This window comes from Solanum pennellii, chromosome 8 (genome assembly GCF_001406875.1).
Source record: "Solanum pennellii chromosome 8, SPENNV200".
Classification (NCBI taxonomy): Eukaryota; Viridiplantae; Streptophyta; class Magnoliopsida; order Solanales; family Solanaceae; genus Solanum; species Solanum pennellii.
In genome coordinates, this window is record NC_028644.1 from 60,772,942 (window position 1) to 60,795,313 (window position 22,372).

General features: G+C 31.4%; 2 long non-coding RNA genes across 12 annotated transcripts; both read left to right on the forward strand.

Annotated features, from left to right (window-relative positions):
• Nucleotides 1-2,464: 2,464 nt before the first annotated feature.
• On the forward strand, nt 2,465-14,155 carry LOC107027098. 6 transcript variants are annotated; one of them, XR_003580131.1, is made up of 3 exons: nt 2,465-2,781; nt 3,546-3,660; nt 13,900-14,155. It is a non-coding gene; the product is annotated as an uncharacterized LOC107027098 (long non-coding RNA). The 6 variants fall into 6 exon arrangements; XR_003580132.1 differs by lacking the exon at nt 13,900-14,155 and adding an exon at nt 13,700-13,808; XR_003580134.1 differs by lacking the exon at nt 13,900-14,155 and adding an exon at nt 11,680-11,922.
• Nucleotides 14,156-16,449: 2,294 nt separating this feature from the next.
• Nucleotides 16,450-18,885, forward strand: LOC107027099. 6 transcript variants are annotated; one of them, XR_003580124.1, is made up of 4 exons: nt 16,450-16,823; nt 16,963-17,044; nt 17,592-17,706; nt 17,897-18,885. It is a non-coding gene; the product is annotated as an uncharacterized LOC107027099 (long non-coding RNA). The 6 variants fall into 6 exon arrangements; XR_003580129.1 differs by having other exon boundaries at nt 16,450-16,623; nt 16,706-16,823; nt 16,963-17,060; nt 17,592-18,885; XR_003580125.1 differs by having other exon boundaries at nt 16,450-17,060; nt 18,412-18,885.
• The last annotated feature ends 3,487 nt before the right edge of the window (nt 18,886-22,372 follow it).

Here is a 22,372-nt window from a genome sequence, read left to right on the forward strand (position 1 = left end):
TATATATATATATATATTTCAAAAAAGTTGATAATAATGAATTCGATTAAATACATATATATGTATTAATAATAAGAATCAAGAGATAATTAAATGATCAAGCTAATATTATATAATGTTATGAGTGTACAAACACCTCTTATAATATTATGAGTCTATAAACACTTCTTAAATTTCAGAAGAGGCAAAAGAAATTAACTAAATAAAGTAAGTGTTTGGTATTAATATTATGAGTGTGTAAACAACCTCTTATAATTTTATACAATTTTTGTATATTAAAGGTATAATATTGTATCTCGAATTTTTAAACCTCGATACAAAACAAAAATAATCAACGTTTTTGCATAATGTTACAAAAATCAAGTATATTTATTTTAGAACTCAACTATGTAGATGCAATATAATTTGTGGACTATATGTTATTCTGTGAAATCATACCATATTAAACAATTACCACAATTCACATACGATTACTAATTAAGTCTGATTAAATAGAGGTACTAATATTTATCTTTCAAAATAACTTGTATATAATAGATATTTTTTTTCTGTGTTGTTAATATTTATAACATAAATTTTATTTCATTCGCATATACGTAGATTGTGACACAATTAGTTTTTTCGTAACTCAATTTTTTTTTTAAATAATTGAATGGAGAGATTGTATTTATCCATCGGTATAGTAATATCGATTGAAAAGACAGTTGATATAATGTAATTGTTGACTTAATGTGAAACCATAGTTTAGGCAAAAAGACAAAGTAATCACAATTTGTAATGTCAACTCCCAAACACCAATTACCTAATTTCAAAAGTTACATCTAAATAGTAAGAGGTCCCCTACCATTTTCGACATGTAGTGCTCCATTAAAATAATCATCAAATTAAATTTGTACTTAAAAGCTGAACAATTGGATTATTGCAAATGTCAATTTTGTTTGTAAGCACTAAAAAGTTAATTACAATTAATAACCTAAGGTAAAAATGAGTGGTCTGTGTTTGTTCACCAAAAAAATGCAAGATACATCATACATTAGATCTAAAAAGGAACTTACCGTTATAACAATGTATATTTAACCACAAAAATGAGTAGATTAAAATTAATTATATTGAAATTATTTCTTATTTACTGTTTGATTTGATTTTGATATATTAAAAATAAATTTGACTTTTAGTCATACTTATTAACGCGTTAATAACTTTTGTATAGCTAATATGAAAAATTGCAATGTATTAGTTATGTCCTATATATAATAGCTTAATAGGGTATATAGATAATGTATGCATGGGTTATATATGAGCTAAAACAATCTATAAAGAAAGATTTAATAATACTATAACTAATATATTTCCTCCGTCCCAATTTACTTGTCAGTATCTCCTCTTTTAGCTGTCTCTATTTCCTCGTTCATTTTGACAAATTAAAAAATAACAAAAAATATTTCTATTATCCCCTCATATAAACTTCTTGAAAATTTTCAAGTTTTGATTCATCCTTTTCGAAACCATAATTAATAAGAGTAAAAGTGTAATTTCACTATGCTAATTATTGTTATCTTAATATGTGTGTCATTTCTAAAGTGAAAAACTAAATAGAAATAGACAGAGCATATATTATTTTCTATAATATATCCGATCAAACGACCCTTAATTGGAATATCAAATAATTCACTCAAAAGAAATTTAGACAAAAAAATAAATTAGACTTGGAGATAGCTAAATAATAGATCGAATCGTAGTCAAACATATCACACCATTTTTTCCATGTGTTGAGTTACCAAATGGACGAATCTTTGGGTAAATCATATTCTAGGAGTTAATGTTGTCACTCTAGAAAAGAGCATCACATCAAGGATGTGTTTGATATGATATTCAAACCTATTCAAAAAGATAATTATAATTTAGCCCCTTTAAATATTTTAATTACATTCAAAAACATAAAATTAATGTGCGTTATAAATTTCAACCAGATAATTATGGTCGATTGATACATATTCATAAGTTAGATACTCATGTTAGGTTTTATTTGTCCTAAATTTCTTACCATAAATAGGTTTTCCTTTTAGGAAAAGGTTTTTATATAAAAAGTCATTTAGAAACTTGTATATAATGTCACGTTTAACTAATATATTCATGTACATATATAAATATACAAAAAAGGTAAGTTCATATATATATACAGATTTTTTTTTTGAATTTGAACGTTTAGCTTAAAAAAAGGGACGTTTCCCTAAAATTGTGGCATTATCTAAATTTATTGTTAGCATATTTAACGCTTCAGTTAAAAACCATTTTTTAAAATATAATTGTATAAATAAAAAAAAATATTATATACAAAATTAAAGATACCTAAAATAACTAAACTATACCCATATAAAGTAATTAGATAAACTATACCCATATAATGTTATTTAATCTAATAAGTTTGCCATATATGAAATTTTCCCTATTTTTTTCCCCTTTATTCAGTAAAAGTGCGTTTATTTTTGAGTAGTGAATACTCTCTGTCTTTACTAACCCTACAAATTCTCTTCCGGCAAGTTTCAGGTTCCTCCGAATCGCTCCGACGCCTTTGATGTTCACATCTTCCGGTAGTCCTGTCGCAGATGACTTTCGCCCTTTTATGGAACCACACTTTCTCTAATTTGAATTCTATGTGGTAGGACGAGAGTCATCTGTGACAGGATAATGGAAGATCGAGTTATCAAAGGCTTATTGGGCGTTTCCTTGAGTTCGTATCATATTCTACAAGATTAATGCAAAACCGAAGAAGTAGAGCAGGTAGACATTTCATTACCATTATTCTGCTACATATTGGATTGAGAATTATTTGCTTCCGCTTTTGAGCCTATGCTATTGAATTTGATATTATGCTAAACACTTTGTGGGTGAGTGCTGTTGGTAAAAACGTATGTGGCAGATGTGCTGGATTCCAATTTATGGGAGAAAATGAAAATATATAGCAGCACTAGATGTGTTGGAGTTGAAGCAGTTATGTGGTTTGTCAATGCCGATGTATTATTCTTTGCATTTGAGCTATGTGCTACCATTTTTGTCCTTGTTATGTATGTTTAAATCCCTGAGTGTGTGCGTGTTTGTGTATATATACATACACAGAAAAATTTGAGTATTTACTCTGCAGTTGAAGCTGGGTGGATTAAAGATAGTAATATACCTGGACGGATAGGTGTTATAATTGCCTCATATTTCCATAATAAAATTTGGTAGAAGAATATAATGGTATCCTGACTGTTGTCTTGTAAATTATTTTTTGATATAGGCTTTGTTAGGACTATTGCACAAAGGTATTTGGCATCTCCTAAGAAAAACTTTATTTACTGGATCAATTGATGATTAGAATAGATTTTTGATATTTATCATTAACCAATTTAGAAGGAAATCAGTTCAGACAGTTTGATTAGCAAGGGAAAAATAAATTGATTGATGAAGAGGCTTCTTAGTTTAATGTTTGTTTAAGTATTATGGACACTCTTGTAGGAACCACACTTTCTGTAAATCTAATTAATTTGAATTCAATGTGTTAGGACGAGAGTCATCTGTGACAGGATAATGGAAGATCGAGTTATCAAAGGCTTATTCGGGCGTTTTTTCTCATGTCCAGTTCGTAGCAAAATCTCCAACTTTTGCAGAGTAGCACAGGTAGACATTTCATCACCATTACTCTATTAGATATTGAATTGAGTATTATTTGCTTCCTCTTTTGAGCGTATGCTATAGAATTTGATTTTATGTTAACACAAGTTACTATTTCTGTGTGTGTGGTGTTGAAATTTGTCTGTAAAACTAGGCTTTTTATTTAATCAATATTAAGAAGATGTGGTATGTGAAGATGTGTAGGACGAGAAAATGGAAACATATAGCAGTGTTCAACTTTTTGCAGGCCTAGATGTGTTGAAGTTTCAGCAGTTTTGTGGTTTGTCAATAGTCTTTGTTTTATTAAAGATTCTTTGCATTTGAGGTATGTGCTAACAATTTTGGGCCTTGTTATGTATGTTTGAATCCCTGAGTGTGTGCGTGTTTGTGTATATATACCTACACATATACATACACAGAAAAATTTGACTACAGTTGTAGGTGGGTGGATTTTAGATAGTAATATACGTTGACGAATTGGTGTTATAATTGCCTCATATTTCCATAATAGAATTTGTTATAAGAATATTATGGTATCCTGACAGTCGTCTTGTAAGTTAATTTTTTTTATATAGGTTTTGTTAGGACAATTGCACAAAGTTATTAGGCATCTCCTAAAAAAAACTTGTTATGATTCCTACTGGGTCAATTGATGATTAGCATAGATCTTTGATATTTGTCATTAACCTTTGGTACTCTTGTAGGATGCCAGATTCACTAACTGCTTCACTGTGATCTATGTTTACCATGGATAACGTAATTATCAGATGTATTAGAATCTTTATCTCCAAAAAGAAGAGGAAGTTATAAAATCAAAATATCTTGCCTTCCATCCGGATCCAGCTTGCGCTCCTCACGGGTAACTCTATCCACTAATCTTATAGCTCATGGTCTCAACCTACTTCAATCCTTAAGCCATACCCTTGGGTACCCTTCCATACCCTTTTTCACGAGCCAATGCATCCTATCCAGCTGCTGCTAGCAACGCATGTCATTTTGGCCGAATGTGAAGTTAATTATCCATCATTTGGTATTCTAAATTTAGGGAGAGCTTGACAGTTCTCTTCTGTATTATTTTCATTGCACCAAGGGTACGCTAGCTTCTCTCTTTAAGTCCAGGTTTTTCTAACTTTGTGGTGTGATTTATCATATTCTACTTGTTTTTGATGGCCAGTAAAGCCTCGAGTCATAATGCTTGCTGTGAGTACTTCCGTACGAAATGTTGAAAATTATTTAGTTAGGTAGGTAAGTTAGCTTAGTCCATCAGATTGACTTTGGAAATCCATAAATCCCAATCCTTTATCATATCTTATACCCTAAACCCAACAATAATTCTACTATGATGACAAGTTGACAACCAAGTATAATTTTTACTTTATACTAGAATGTTAGGTTATTAGAAGTTACATTTTGAAAATTAGCAACTGTTATGATATTTGTCTTCTTATCATCAGTGGATAGTCTTTATTAGGTGCAACAAGATAGATACGGAATACTGATTTCTTTAGGTAGGGGAATGTAAAGTCAGCATTGAAAAAGAGTAACAAAATAAGATCCATCCCTCATATTAAGCAAATAACCATATAAGTCATTTTATAATCCTTATGATCTATTATAATGAAGCTCCGAAATTGTTAGAATATTACTAAGGAATTTGTGGCTCAAGATCCAACCCTTAACACCAAAAAAGATTTACATAAATAGCATTGAAAGACTTAGAAGTTGGATATTTAATTAATATAGTAGCTAAGGGTATGCAATTGGGATTAGAAGCCTTAAGTAATCTTCAAAGTACATAAAGTAAAGTTGTGAAGCAAAATCATCAGTTGCTTGTTTTCATGTACTTTCAACATATGAACAAATTTAACAGGAAACAAGAAGTAATGACTGCTAATACAATAATTCCTCTACCAATATGCAATGTAGGGCCTCGCAACCTTCCCATATCCAATGGCCTTCTTGTAAACTGGTTTGCGCATCATGCCACATTCTGCTTGAGACTGTTGCTTTACTCCATACTTGTTTGTCTGCTGTTCTCTCTCTATAGGAGCAGAATCCTTAATTCCTCTACTTGTCGATTTCCCTTCACCTTTGCTTCTACTGGACTTCTTTTTTTCAGTCTGAATCACCTTCGACTTCTTCTGTTTCCTGAATTTACTCTCAAAAGCATTGGCATCACTTTCACCCAATTCATTACCTAAATAGTCTTGTTCCCTTGATTTTCTTTTCTTTACAGAAACTTCCCTCCTGTTGTGTGCTTTTAAATCAATTGAAGTACCTTTAGAACCACGATTTTGAAAGTTACTTTGGATGAGAGATTGGTAGAGGGCATGTAGAGCACTTGTGGTATCGTCCTCACTAATGTCACAACAGTTCATGCCAGGAAGCCAGTCTAACATGGTGCAGACCCAACTCTGAGAAAGTTGATTGGGTTTTGTACCATAGGGGAGAAGCCTCCGCTTCCGACATGTAGAACATCGAATCCAATCTTCTTGTATAATGAATGGAGCAAGTGGTGACTCATCCCCTGAAGTGGTCAGTTCCGGGCAGTGTGTCTTATCAGAAGTAGTGTGTGAATCACTACTCTTCGGGGCAGCAGTATTACCAGAACGAAGCTTAATCCTAATCCTAATGGGTTTGTGAGTAGAAATAGGGGTAGGGGTAGGGGAAGGGAGTTTTTGAGATATCTGTGGTTGAATTACAAGTTGATCAATCGGCAAAAACGAACCATAAACACCAAATTTTAGCCCCAACTTCTCAGCAGAAACAGTTCCTTCAAAATCTTTCGTATAATTGCCCAAAACAGTTTGAAGCTTAGCATCAATGTTTATATGAGAGTCGTCATATATTTCTCCTCCTTCAATTTCGTGTTCTTCTGCCATCGTAATTTCCTAGTCCCCTATGCTCACAGTTCCTAAATTTCTTTGCGAAGTTCACAAAAAAATCTAATCTATATATATAAAAAAAACTCCTGATTAATTTTGGTAACTTATTACTGACTAACTTATAAAATAGACACAGTTTCTAAATTTTTTTGCAAAATTACCAAAAAAAATCCGCTTAATTATAACTAATTAGGATTAGTAGTCCTGAGCCGAATCAATTTAGGAAAAACCTCCCTATTAATGTGATAACTTATTAACCACTAACTAAACAACTAACAAAATAGACACGTTAATTTCGTAATTAAAAATTAATTTGGTAACTTATTACCGACTAACTAAATAACTAATTCATTGGGCATCGTATTAAAATAAAATAGACACGTTAATTTTGTATGGAAAACGTTAAATTCATTTTTTCTTCTGCTTTCTTAAACTGTATAATTGGGTTTGGGGGGGATGAAGTATGACATACTTTTGAGTTATTTTAATTAACCGATTGTCTTTTTATTTCAATTAGTTAAATATACATTATTTTATTATTTCAATTTATACGAAGGTGTTCGACTAAACGCATCAATTTAGATTAAAAAAATAAGACTATTTAGCTAATCATCTTACAAATGACTGTGTTAGTATTTTTTTTTTAAAATAACACAAGACATAAATTTAAGGAATAATTGCATAGAATGGCAAATTAATAATGTAAAATAAATACAGTGGCTGTCGTTTGATTTTTTTGTGCTACATGTCAAAATATATTTTTTATACCATGTAAATATAGACTACACAGATAAATAAAATTAAATTCATAATTTAAAAATTCAAATTCAAATTATTAAGAACTCTCGATTTTGTTCAAAAACTGAAACTATGACAGCTCTGCTCACGGCAACTCATGCTCTATTAATTAATGTTAATTTAATGGTGGAATTCAATTTATCTACTTATCTTAGAATGTTTCTTTTTAAAATAAATAATATTGAATGATATTTGATTAATTAATTTATTTGAAAAAAAATGATCCTACCGATGTTAAAAGAAAATCTAACCGATGTTACTATGGCAACAGTTATGTTTGGTCAAAGATCAAAAAAATCCTTTCAAAAGAAAACTATTCTTTTATTTATGCTTTAAAATGAAGACCAAGAGACCCTTCGGCCCTCCGTGATCCAACATAAAAATTGAGAACTTTTTTTTTTTTTTAAAATTTCAAATACGAGTTTGATTTTATTTATTTATGTATAATTTACATAAACTTTATAGTGTAAAATTAAATTATTTTTTATTCTTATTATTTTTCTAATTACACAAATCTCATTTATTTTAGGCATTTTAAATACATATTAAAGATCCACGTTGATATATTATGTATCAATCTGTTGCACTTATTAAGAAAAAACAAACTGAAAAATCAAATTAAGATCTCATACTATTGATCTATTGCACTGATTAAGGAAAAAAAATGGAAAATCAAATAAAGATTTCGTAAATTGTGTTTAGGGGTGTCAAATGGGCGGGTTGGGTTGAAAATGAGATATAAAATGGGTTGACATAGAAGACGGGTTGGGTCTTGAACCGCCCAAGTTTACTTTGAGCTCGAATGGGCTGAAAACGTGTTGGGTCTAAACCTGCCCAATTTGACCCAATTAATCTCAATAATTTAACATATTGATATTTAACTTTTGTAATTACAATTTGAATTTCAGCTCAATTTTTTTTTTAAAAAAAGTAACAAATGGATGAATAAACCATAAAAGATGTTAAATAGATAATAATTCATACCTTGGATATATGAACATATTTTAATAATAAATTTTAAAGCGAGTTGAAAATGAAGATTGAATTGGGTTCAATTGAAGATTCTCTTCAAATGGGTTATGTTTGAATGAGTTGAGTTGAACCTAATTCAAATTATCTTGAACCCAATCCTTAAAATTTTGGACGAATTGAGCGAGTTACCTATGTTTGGGTTCATTTTTGACACCCCTAATTGTGTTATTCCATTCCAAATTATTATCAAGAATTCAATCATATTTAGTGTAACTAATCAAAAAATTCAAAAATTATATTTCTTCTTATTCATCGTTCTCTCCGTTTCATAAATTTTTTTATCGAAATTTTGAATAAGCAGGGTGAGTTATGAAGGACACAAAAGTGATGGAATTGTTGTTGGACGAACTATTTCTTCTGTGAATCTTCAAGTTCATCGAATATCCTTTCGATTTTGATTCAATTTTGTTGAAATTTTTGAGATTCAAAGTTATACTACCAGTTCATTAAAGATCCTTTCAATTTTGATTTAAAAGTGTTGAAAATTTTGAGTTTCAAAATTATTTTCATAGTTTATTGAAGATCCTTTCAATTTTGATTTGAAATTATTAAAAATTTTGAGAAGATACATCATGAAGATCCTTTCAATTTAATTAATAAGTTTTCTATTTCTACTAGATACATTAAATAAGAAAGTGTTGCTCATAAGATTTTAGGTTTGAGATCGATTATTATTTGGTAATTGTTATGTATCAGATACATTTAATATAAATTTAAATTCAAGTATCATAACTAAAAATTAGTGTCAGGCCCCGAGCCTACACCTTGAACGTGGCCAGCACCCAATAACTATTGCTGGCCTTGAGCGAACCCTTGGTATGACTTATTTAACTCATCGGAAGACTTAACTCAACGTAAAACATGAAACATTCTCAAAAGATTACTTAAAATAAAATACTTGGCCAAATTGGCACTTAAGTCTCATGATAAATATTTGTAAATAAGGAGAGACTCAAACTAAACTATTTGACTAACTATCCGTCTATAAAGTCTCTATCATACTAAGATGGATGTTGGGACAGACCTCACAACATCCTATAAGTAAAGACTAGAAAGCAATAAAAAAAGTCCTCCGAAATGCAAAGAGGCTCACCACTGACTCTAAGTGCTCAAACTGGATCAATGAGGCGTTGAATGTTGATCCTGGGTACCTGCGTTTGCATCATGATGCGATGCAGACCAACTGGCATCAATACATTTAATGTACGAGTATGCGAGTTGGAAAGCTAACAAAACTTAAGCTTGAAAAGAGTAAGAAGAAACACATACCTTGGCTCTGCTCAACTCATGAAATATTGAACTTAATATAAAGCAATATGGCATATGCAATATACATAAAACTNCAGCACCCAATAACTATTGCTGGCCTTGAGCGAACCCTTGGTATGACTTATTTAACTCATCGGAAGACTTAACTCAACGTAAAACATGAAACATTCTCAAAAGATTACTTAAAATAAAATACTTGGCCAAATTGGCACTTAAGTCTCATGATAAATATTTGTAAATAAGGAGAGACTCAAACTGAACTATTTGACTAACTATCTGTCTATAAAGTCTCTATCATACTAAGATGGATGTTGGGACAGACCTCACAACATCCTATAAGTAAAGACTAGAAAGCAATAAAAAAAGTCCTCCGAAATGCAAAGAGGCTCACCACTGACTCTAAGTGCTCAAACTGGATCAATGAGGCGTTGAATGCTGATACTAGGTACCTGCGTTTGCATCATCATGCGATGCAAACCAACTGGCATCAATACATTTAATGTACGAGTGTGCGAGTTGGAAAGCTAACAAAACTTAAGCTTGAAAAGAGTAAGAAGAAACACATACCTTGGCTCTGCTCAACTCATGAAATATTGAACTTAATATAAAGCAATATGGCATATGCAATATATATAAAACTTGTAAAACAGTGTAAACAACTTAGTTCGTTAAATAAAATGCAATAACAAACTCAACTTTACTTATATATGAAAGTAATATAGTTTCTGTGGGAGTTTCTCTAAACGACAACAATCACTACGAGTCTAAGTGATGATACAACATTTTACCTCACGTGTCCAAGGACTATCCTATATCTTGTCATCGGTATAGGACCTTACTTAACTAGTCGATCCACTAGCTTAATTTACGTACTCATCTAAAAAGTATGACCCATTAATACCCATTAATGACTACATAGTTTTCATGGAGACTTTAGTTAATTGTGAACTCTCACCCCCAAATTGGTGCTCAATAATACTCCAAAAATGTACTTTACCTCATTCTCTTAAAACAACTTTCTTTTTTTGGGTTGAGATAATTACTCAACACTTAACTTTTAAAAAACTCTCTTGGAATCAATATTCCCTTTTCTTGTTCAAAATTCTTTTGGTAGATCTTAGTTTCATCTTAACTTAAATGTGAAAACATTTATAAACTTTTAGGTAATACTTAGTTCCCTTATAACTTTTGAGAAATGATCACAACTCTTTATTCCTTGCTTAATTTTGAACTTGAGTCTTAATCAAGTATTTGAAAATACGTAATTTCCTTATATTTCTTTAATGAAAGACTTCAACTCTTTACTCATTACTTTAACTTGAAGCTTGAGCCTTAAAACGGAGTTAAAACGTTTTAGTAAAGACTCTTGAAAATCTTTAAGAACTTTGTTTTGTAACACCTTGAAAATCCAAGACGTGTCGTAAAGTCTAACATAGGTGTCATAAGGTCTAAGTATAATTTTAAGTCCATTTTATTGAATATAGTTCATTTAAGAAGTTTAAGAACCAAGACATCCGGGAAGTTGGTTCAAAGGGGTGTTAGTGTGCCTTAGCCTATTTGACTAACTTTGAGGAGTCGGAAATGTACAAAAATTGATGGAAGGGTAGCTAATAGGTGTTTGAGTTGTTTCATGGTTGAAACGTCCGGGTACGACTCCCCAAGGACCAATCAAGGGCCCTTGAGGAGGACCCTGCAGGTTGAAGCAACACTGCCTGTGCAGTGTGCATCGACGGGGCAACAGACGGTCCGTGTGTGGACAGAGCGTCGATGCCATTAAAGTTGAGTGATTTTATTGATATAAATATCTAAATTGAGTGATTTTATTGATGTAAATATCTAAATTGAGTGATTTTATTGATATTAAATAAAATTTAATGACTCTATTAAATAAAGGAATTTTGAAAATTAGTGATATTTTGAGATGTTACCTCTTACTTTTGTGGCTTCATTATATCCTCATATATATTTTTGTGGTCAAGGCAAACATAAGACTATTCGTTCAACATATGACTTATGACTCCATCTGCAAATTATCTTTCAGAGGATTTCGGGAAGAGATAGTTACTGGAAGTTGGGACCTAACGATTTATCATTTTCAATTGACCTTTTATTTAGGTGTACACAAGTAGATATTTAAATTTGTATAAAATTGAATAAATAGGTACATTCGTCTTACATAATACTCTACATGATAGTTTTATGTCCTACGTGACATCCAACATGTATTATGTCACATAAGGCACATGTGTCTATTTGTTCAATTTTATACAAGTTTGAAGGCTTAGTACTTGTACATACCCAAAATTAAAGGTTATGATTGTCAATTGAAATCAGATTAAGTGAAGATTGTGCTCTATTCGTTTGTAAAAGTAAACGTTTTCGAAAAAAAGACTGTAAATTAAGGAGTTGACAACAATTGTCAGATGGGGGATTAGGCTTGTCAATTAACAAGTACAACAATTACGAAAACATGGGGTAGCTAAGTAGAGAAGGATTTTCGGGGATGTGATCGGTTAAAGGTTAATTTCACTATAGGGGTAATTGTAATTCACTAGCAATTGTTGAACCTCAATGGGTAGGTTAGACTACATATGCAATAGTTTTCTCTCGAACAACTATTATGATTTAAGTGAGTTCTCTCGAACCTTGCAAAATTTAGGATTGTTTTTCAACGATTGGCTCAAGCCGTGACGACTCAAGTCAATAGGAAGGTTGTGATTCCTGTTAACTCTGATGTGTTACAAGAGGTTTTAATCAATAACCATACCATCAGAGCGGCTTATAACAGAGACTTTTATTTAATTGGTAAAACTCAAGTCCTCTACTAATTCTTTCAAAACTTGATGAATGTAATGTGATGTCTTTGTAATTTCCTCAACTTTAAGAGAATCTTTTCTCATTCTCTTTTTTTGTTCAAGCTTTAATTTTTTCATATTTGTTGCTTGTTGACCAAGGAAAATTAAAGGTGGAAATTAAAGCATCAAAATAGTTATAGTGAGTACTGTTGTACGTACATAAAGTATAAAAGCAAATTAAAGATGTGCAAGACCAAAACTTTCAACTTATAATTACTGCTTCAACAACAAGGATTAAAAAAAGTGCATAAACTAATGATTAGTTTTGTAAGATAAAACTCTCTTTTGAGACTGGTTAAGTTGATTGGATGTTTCCTAAACGTTATCTTGAAATTTCATTTTCATTATGATTAATTTGACATGTTCTTTTGTTAAAATTTAAAGTTCACACTTGACCTTTTATTTGATATGCCTTTGGAAATGTAATGAGTAAATGGTAAAATTTAATACAATAATTAGGGAAAATGCACAAGTACTCCCTAAGTTATAATCGAAATCACAGAGACACATCTTAATTAAACTAAGGTTCTATTACCCTTGAATTTATTTTTTTTGTAATTTTTTTTACCTTTTGTCTTACATGGCACACTCCATGACTCCACACAATTGAGGCGCGTGAAAGATATTTTGATTCCACATAACTCAAAAAGGTGCATAAAATTACAAAATAAAAATAAGTTAAAAGGGTAATAGGACCTTAATTTAGTTAAGATATATATCTGAGATTACGGTTATAGTTTAGGAGGTACTTATGCATTATTTTTAACAATTAATATTTTTAATGTGTCAAATCATAAGTAAAAAAAGGACAGGGGTAGTTGTACTAGAGTTAATATAAAATATTGAAGTCAATTTTACACCCCTGTATATATTATAACAAAGTTTTCACTCTCCATAATTCACTTCCATTACACAAGCACTAAATACATGCATACACTGCACACGAGCACTGATCACGCAAATTAATGGGAGCTAAACTCACAGTTATAGAAAACAGGTGCAACCATGATATTGAAATCAGAGTTTGGGTTTCTCCGGAACGACCCGACAAATTTCAAAGCATAATTAGAATTGAAGGTGAAGGTGGATGGAAGGAAGTGAATTCCAAAAATTTCATCCATGCAGACGCTACAATTCTTGATGATGATGATACAGAATTTGTATCGTCTACCTTGCTAATGATTTATATTGATGGTGTTTATACAGGATATTACTTTCTTCCAATTCACTTAGTGAAATATGCGAAAGTCATCTGCGACATTAATGAAGATGGACTTTTTGTTGTTCAAGGAATCAAACCAACATTCAATTTCTGCAGATTTAAGTAATTTTGTTACAACTTCAAATGTTGCACTTGTATTCATTGAAATGATGTTTTAATTTTATTTTTTTTTTTTTTTTTACAGGGGTTGCGCCTTTTTTCCTTATCTCAGAGGAAACAAAAAGGAGATGATTTGAACCTGCAGTATTTATGTTTGTTATTTTGAATTAATGGAATGCACAAAAAATCAAAAGTATGAAGTTTTGATGATAGGCAAAGATATTGAAGAATCAAGTTCAACACTATAACAAAGTGATGTGTTTTCTTTATAATGTAATTGATATTGTTCTAGTGTTATTATTGAATTATAAAAAAATCCTAAATTGAAGTTGTGAGGTTTGTAACATGAAGAAAGTTGATCTTCTTGGAGACTTTCCTTTAAATCATCCTTTGTAATCTGAAATCGCTCTTGAATTTAGTGAAATTTGATTGCTAAAATCATACATAACGTTGGTCGTGGTCTTATGTTTGTAACAAATGCTTTCAAAAGAGATAAGAACGGAACTATATCTCATAGACTAGTTTTACTTTTTGTATAAATAAGTACTTCAATTATTGATTTACTTATCATTAGGTATACTTATCTCCGATTCTTAATTTACTTTATCTATAGGTTCTAATACTCATCATCCAAGTACTAGAAGCTCAGATGTTTATAATAAGATTATGTATTAATGTTATACTACCAATTATATAAAGTCCAATGACTAATAATATATCGGCTCTCTACTTTTTTATGACATGAGTTCATGTGCTATATAACACTATTGTTTTAATTTTTCAATAGTATATAGGTGCTTCAAGTCATTCGATTTATGATCTTATATATAATTTATACTATGCTCATGCGCTAATCTTATCTTTATTCCTACTTCATCAAAATGTATGGAACAAAGATTGATACTTCGTTTCTCCTTCTGCACTACATCTTATTGTTAAAATTCTTATAACTTTTCTCCCTTACATTTGATAAAATTTGAACGATACGTACGAAAGGAAATCAATTAACTAATTGTCATTCCAATGTTCTTAAGATTTCACTGTATCATCCCTTGTTAGATGAATATTCACTATTAGAAAATATAGAGTTAGCTATGGAATTTATTCGTAATTTTCCGTTGATCCATTGCTAATTTGTACCTAAATGAGTTTAATATGAAATTTTTATTGTTTACCTATTATTGAAGGGATAATTATATAGAATGACAAACTAATAATATAAAATAAATATAGTAGCTACCGTTTGATTTATTGTGTTCCATAGCAAACTGTTTGTCAGTCCATTTCTCCCTCATATTCTCGCTCGCCACTCTCCCTCTCTCGCTCGCTTCCTCTCGCTCGCCTCTCTCGCTTTATACAATAGAATTGTATCAATTGTGTTTCTAATTGTATAAAGTGAGAGAAAATTGTATATACACATGCAAATACATATATTTTTGTCCTATACACCTATAATTATACAATAAAAGTACTAGCCTGCCCAAGTCTCTTTTGCCTTTCTCTGTTTCTCGTTTTATACAAATTCAAATTGTATATAATTTCTCTCTTTCTCGTTTTATACAGTTCGATTCAATTGTATATTTCTCGCCCAAGTCTCTTTTGCTTTTCTCTCTTTCTCATTTTATACAAATTCAAATTGTATATAATCGTCATATACACTTATAATTATACAATTCGTTTTATACAATTCTCTACCCAATTCTCTTTCTCTTTCTCGTTGTATACACTTCGTTTTATACAATTCACTTCAATTGTATATGTATAGCGAATTATACATATATATGTTTGCTCTGGAACATAATTATGCAAATTTTGCTATGGTATACAAATATGAATTTTATGTTTGATATATGTGAAAGTTGACCATTATGGAATTAGCTATGAAATTTATGGTAATTTTAAGGGACAATTACGCGGTGAAGCAAACTTATACTACTTAAATATTCATCATAGCTATAGTTTGCTATAATTAACACTCGCGACTAATATTATACATTAATTATGTGGGCTGACTTCGAGTTTGTTAGTCAGAATAAACAAATACATGTTATAATATACAATTATCTAACCGATATACATAGACAATTTACCTCTCTCCCACTCTCTGCCCTCTCTCGCTCGTCTCTCTCCCAATCTCGTTCTCCTCTTCCTCCCTTTCCCAGTATTGCCGCCACTCTCCCAATCTCTCTCTCCTCTCTCCTCCCTCTCCCAATCTCTCTTGCCATATATACAAATACATATGTATAATATACAATTATATAACCAATATACATATACAATGCACCTCTCTCCCTCTCTTTGCCCTCTCTCATTCCCCTCTCTCCTTTCTCTCCCAGTCTCGCTTGCCTCTCTCCTCTCTATAACATGTAGTTACGGATTGTAATTATCAAACTATAACTATGAAGAGTAATTAGACTATTTTTTAGTGATTAAACGTGAAAGTTCCTCTAATTTTAATCAGTTCATCACAAATCCATATCTAAATGAAATGAACAAAGAAAAATTTATTGTTTAGTTATGAATTTTATCAATCACTAATTCACGTGAATATTAGGGAATAAAAAATGACTACTTTGGCATAATCTAAACTTGCTAGTAGAAATTTGAAGTTGCAAAAAGAAAAAGAGAAGCAAAAGAAGTGAAAGAAAAAGAGGCGTTATTGTTTTTTACTTTATTCAGTATAAAGTGCGTTTTACTCTTCTATATCTTGTAGCTCACAAATCGTCTTTACTAACCCTACAAATTCTCTTCCGGCAAGTTTTCAGGTTCCTCCGAATCGCTCCGACGCCTTTGATGTTCACATCTTCCGGTAGTCCTGTCGCAGATGACTTTCGCCCTTCTAAGGAACGACACTTTCTGTAAATCTAATTAATTTGAATTCAATGTGGTAGGACGAGAGTCATCTGTGACAGGATAATGGAAGATCGAGTTATCAAAGGCTTATTGGGCGTTTCCTTGAGTTCGTATCATATTCTACAAGATTAATGCAAAACCGAAGAAGTAGAGCAGGTAGACATTTCATTACCATTATTCTGCTACATATTGGATTGAGAATTATTTGCTTCCGCTTTTGAGCCTATGCTATTGAATTTGATATTATGCTAAACACATTGTGGGTGAGTGCTGTTGGTAAAAATGTATGTGGCAGATGTGCTGGATTCCAATTTATGGGAGAAAATGCAAATATATAGCAGTGGTCAACTATGTGTTGGAGTTGAAGCAGTTATGTGGTTTGTCAATGCCGATGTATTATTCTTTGCATTTGAGCTATGTGCTACCAATTTTGTCCTTGTTATGTATGTTTAAATCTCTGAGTGTGTGCGTGTTTGTGTATATATACCTACACAGAAAAATTTGAGTATTTACTCTGCAGTTGAAGGTGGGTGGATTAAAGATAGTAATATACCTGGACGGATAGGTGTTATGATTGCCTCATATTTCCATAATAAAATTTGGTATAGAAATATAACGGTATCCTGACTGTCGTCTTGTAAATTATTTTTTGATATAGGCTTTGTTAGGACTATTGCACAAAGTATTTGGCATCTCCTGAGAAAAACTTTATTTACTGGATTAATTGATGATTAGGATAGATTTTTGATATTTATCATTAACCAATTTAGAAGGAAATCAGTTCAGACAGTTTGATTAGCAAAGTAAAAAAATAAATTGATTGATGAAGAGGCTTCTTAGTTTAATGTTTGTTTAAGTATTATGGACACTCTTGTAGGAACCACACTTTCTGTAAATCTAATTAATTTGAATTCAATATGTTAGGACGAGAGTCATCTGTGACAGGATAGTGGAAGATCTAGTTATCAAAGGCTTATTCGGGCGTTTTTTCTCATGTTCAGTTCGTAGCAAAATCTCCAACTTTTGCAGAGTAGCACAGGTAGACATTTCATCACCATTACTCTATTAGATATTGAATTGAGTATTATTTGCTTCCTCTTTTGAGCGTATGCTATAGAATTTGATTTTATGTTAACACAAGTTACTATTTCTGTGTGTGTGGTGTTGAAATTTGTCTGTAAAACTAGGCTTTTTATTTAATCAATATTAAGAAGATGTGGTATGTGGAGATGTGTAGGACGAGAAAATGGAAACATATAGCAGTGTTCAACTTTTTGCAGGCCTAGATGTGTTGAAGTTTCAGCAGTTTTGTGGTTTGTCAATAGTCTTTGTTTTATTAAAGATGTACTATTCTTTGCATTTGAGGTATGTTCTAACAATTTTGGGCCTTGTCATGTATGTTTGAATCCCTGAGTGTGTGCGTGTTTGTGTATATATACCTACACATATACATACACAGAAAAATTTGACTACAGTTGTAGGTGGGTGGATTTAAGATAGTAATATACGTTGACGAATTGGTGTTATAATTGCCTCATATTTCCATAATAGAATTTGTTATAAGAATATTATGGTATCCTGACAGTCGTCTTGTAAGTTAATTTTTTTTATATAGGTTTTGTTAGGACAATTGCACAAAGTTATTAGGCATCTCCTAAAAAAAACTTGTTATGATTCCTACTGGGTCAATTGATGATTAGCATAGATCTTTGATATTTGTCATTAACCTTTGGTACTCTTGTAGGATGCCAGATTCACTAACTGCTTCACTGTGATCTATGTTTACCATGGATAACGTAATTATCAGATGTATTAGAATCTTTATCTCCAAAAAGAAGAGGAAGTTATAAAATCAAAATATCTTGCCTTCCATCCGGATCCAGCTTGCGCTCCTCACGGGTAACTCTATCCACTAATCTTATAGCTCATGGTCTCAACCTACTTCAATCCTTAAGCCATACCCTTGGGTACCCTTCCATACCCTTTTTCACGAGCCAATGCATCCTATCCAGCTGCTGCTAGCAACGCATGTCATTTTGGCCGAATGTGAAGTTAATTATCCATCATTTGGTATTCTAAATTTAGGGAGAGCTTGACAGTTCTCTTCTGTATTATTTTCATTGCACCAAGGGTACGCTAGCTTCTCTCTTTAAGTCCAGGTTTTTCTAACTTTGTGGTGTGATTTATCATATTCTACTTGTTTTTGATGGCCAGTAAAGCCTCGAGTCATAATGCTTGCTGTGAGTACTTCCGTACGAAATGTTGAAAATTATTTAGTTAGGTAGGTAAGTTAGCTTAGTCCATCAGATTGACTTTGGAAATCCATAAATCCCAATCCTTTATCATATCTTATACCCTAAACCCAACAATAATTCTACTATGATGACAAGTTGACAACCAAGTATAATTTTTACTTTATACTAGAATGTTAGGTTATTAGAAGTTACATTTTGAAAATTAGCAACTGTTATGATATTTGTCTTCTTATCATCAGTGGATAGTCTTTATTAGGTGCAACAAGATAGATACGGAATACTGATTTCTTTAGGTAGGGGAATGTAAAGTCAGCATTGAAAAAGAGTAACAAAATAAGATCCATCCCTCATATTAAGCAAATAACCATATAAGTCATTTTATAATCCTTATGATCTATTATAATGAAGCTCCGAAATTGTTAGAATATTACTAAGGAATTTGTGGCTCAAGATCCAACCCTTAACACCAAAAAAGATTTACATAAATAGCATTGAAAGACTTAGAAGTTGGATATTTAATTAATATAGTAGCTAAGGGTATGCAATTGGGATTAGAAGCCTTAAGTAATCTTCAAAGTACATAAAGTAAAGTTGTGAAGCAAAATCATCAGTTGCTTGTTTTCATGTACTTTCAACATATGAACAAATTTAACAGGAAACAAGAAGTAATGACTGCTAATACAATAATTCCTCTACCAATATGCAATGTAGGGCCTCGCAACCTTCCCATATCCAATGGCCTTCTTGTAAACTGGTTTGCGCATCATGCCACATTCTGCTTGAGACTGTTGCTTTACTCCATACTTGTTTGTCTGCTGTTCTCTCTCTATAGGAGCAGAATCCTTAATTCCTCTACTTGTCGATTTCCCTTCACCTTTGCTTCTACTGGACTTCTTTTTTTCAGTCTGAATCACCTTCGACTTCTTCTGTTTCCTGAATTTACTCTCAAAAGCATTGGCATCACTTTCACCCAATTCATTACCTAAATAGTCTTGTTCCCTTGATTTTCTTTTCTTTACAGAAACTTCCCTCCTGTTGTGTGCTTTTAAATCAATTGAAGTACCTTTAGAACCACGATTTTGAAAGTTACTTTGGATGAGAGATTGGTAGAGGGCATGTAGAGCACTTGTGGTATCGTCCTCACTAATGTCACAACAGTTCATGCCAGGAAGCCAGTCTAACATGGTGCAGACCCAACTCTGAGAAAGTTGATTGGGTTTTGTACCATAGGGGAGAAGCCTCCGCTTCCGACATGTAGAACATCGAATCCAATCTTCTTGTATAATGAATGGAGCAAGTGGTGACTCATCCCCTGAAGTGGTCAGTTCCGGGCAGTGTGTCTTATCAGAAGTAGTGTGTGAATCACTACTCTTCGGGGCAGCAGTATTACCAGAACGAAGCTTAATCCTAATCCTAATGGGTTTGTGAGTAGAAATAGGGGTAGGGGTAGGGGAAGGGAGTTTTTGAGATATCTGTGGTTGAATTACAAGTTGATCAATCGGCAAAAACGAACCATAAACACCAAATTTTAGCCCCAACTTCTCAGCAGAAACAGTTCCTTCAAAATCTTTCGTATAATTGCCCAAAACAGTTTGAAGCTTAGCATCAATGTTTATATGAGAGTCGTCATATATTTCTCCTCCTTCAATTTCGTGTTCTTCTGCCATCGTAATTTCCTAGTCCCCTATGCTCACAGTTCCTAAATTTCTTTGCGAAGTTCACAAAAAAATCTAATCTATATATATAAAAAAAACTCCTGATTAATTTTGGTAACTTATTACTGACTAACTTATAAAATAGACACAGTTTCTAAATTTTTTTGCAAAATTACCAAAAAAAATCCGCTTAATTATAACTAATTAGGATTAGTAGTCCTGAGCCGAATCAATTTAGGAAAAACCTCCCTATTAATGTGATAACTTATTAACCACTAACTAAACAACTAACAAAATAGACACGTTAATTTCGTAATTAAAAATTAATTTGGTAACTTATTACCGACTAACTAAATAACTAATTCATTGGGCATCGTATTAAAATAAAATAGACACGTTAATTTTGTATGGAAAACGTTAAATTCATTTTTTCTTCTGCTTTCTTAAACTGTATAATTGGGTTTGGGGGGGATGAAGTATGACATACTTTTGAGTTATTTTAATTAACCGATTGTCTTTTTATTTCAATTAGTTAAATATACATTATTTTATTATTTCAATTTATACGAAGGTGTTCGACTAAACGCATCAATTTAGATTAAAAAAATAAGACTATTTAGCTAATCATCTTACAAATGACTGTGTTAGTATTTTTTTTTTAAAATAACACAAGACATAAATTTAAGGAATAATTGCATAGAATGGCAAATTAATAATGTAAAATAAATACAGTGGCTGTCGTTTGATTTTTTTGTGCTACATGTCAAAATATATTTTTTATACCATGTAAATATAGACTACACAGATAAATAAAATTAAATTCATAATTTAAAAATTCAAATTCAAATTATTAAGAACTCTCGATTTTGTTCAAAAACTGAAACTATGACAGCTCTGCTCACGGCAACTCATGCTCTATTAATTAATGTTAATTTAATGGTGGAATTCAATTTATCTACTTATCTTAGAATGTTTCTTTTTAAAATAAATAATATTGAATGATATTTGATTAATTAATTTATTTGAAAAAAAATGATCCTACCGATGTTAAAAGAAAATCTAACCGATGTTACTATGGCAACAGTTATGTTTGGTCAAAGATCAAAAAAATCCTTTCAAAAGAAAACTATTCTTTTATTTATGCTTTAAAATGAAGACCAAGAGACCCTTCGGCCCTCCGTGATCCAACATGAAAATTGAGAACTTTTTTTTAAAAAAAATAATTCAAATACGAGTTTGATTTTATTTATTTATGTATAATTTACATAAACTTTATAGTGTAAAATTAAATTACTTTTTATTCTTATTATTTTTCTAATTACACAAATCTCATTTATTTTAGGCATTTTAAATACATATTAAGGATCCACGTTGATATATTATGTATCAATCTGTTGCACTTATTAAGAAAAAACAAACTGAAAAATCAAATTAAGATCTCATACTATTGATCTATTGCACTGATTAAGGAAAAACAAATGGAAAATCAAATAAAGATTTCGTAAATTGTGTTTAGGGGTGTCAAATGGGCGGGTTGGGTTGAAATTGAGATATAAAATGGGTTGACATAGAAGACGGGTTGGGTCTTGAACCGCCCAAGTTTACTTTGAGCTCAAATGGGCTGAAAACGTGTTGGGTCTTGACCTGCCCAATTTGATCCGATTAATCTCAATAATTTAACATATTGATATTTAACTTTTGTAATTACAATTTGAATTTCAGCTCAATTTTTTTTTTAAAAAAAGTAACAAATGGATGAATAAACCATAAAAGATGTTAAATAGATAATAATTCA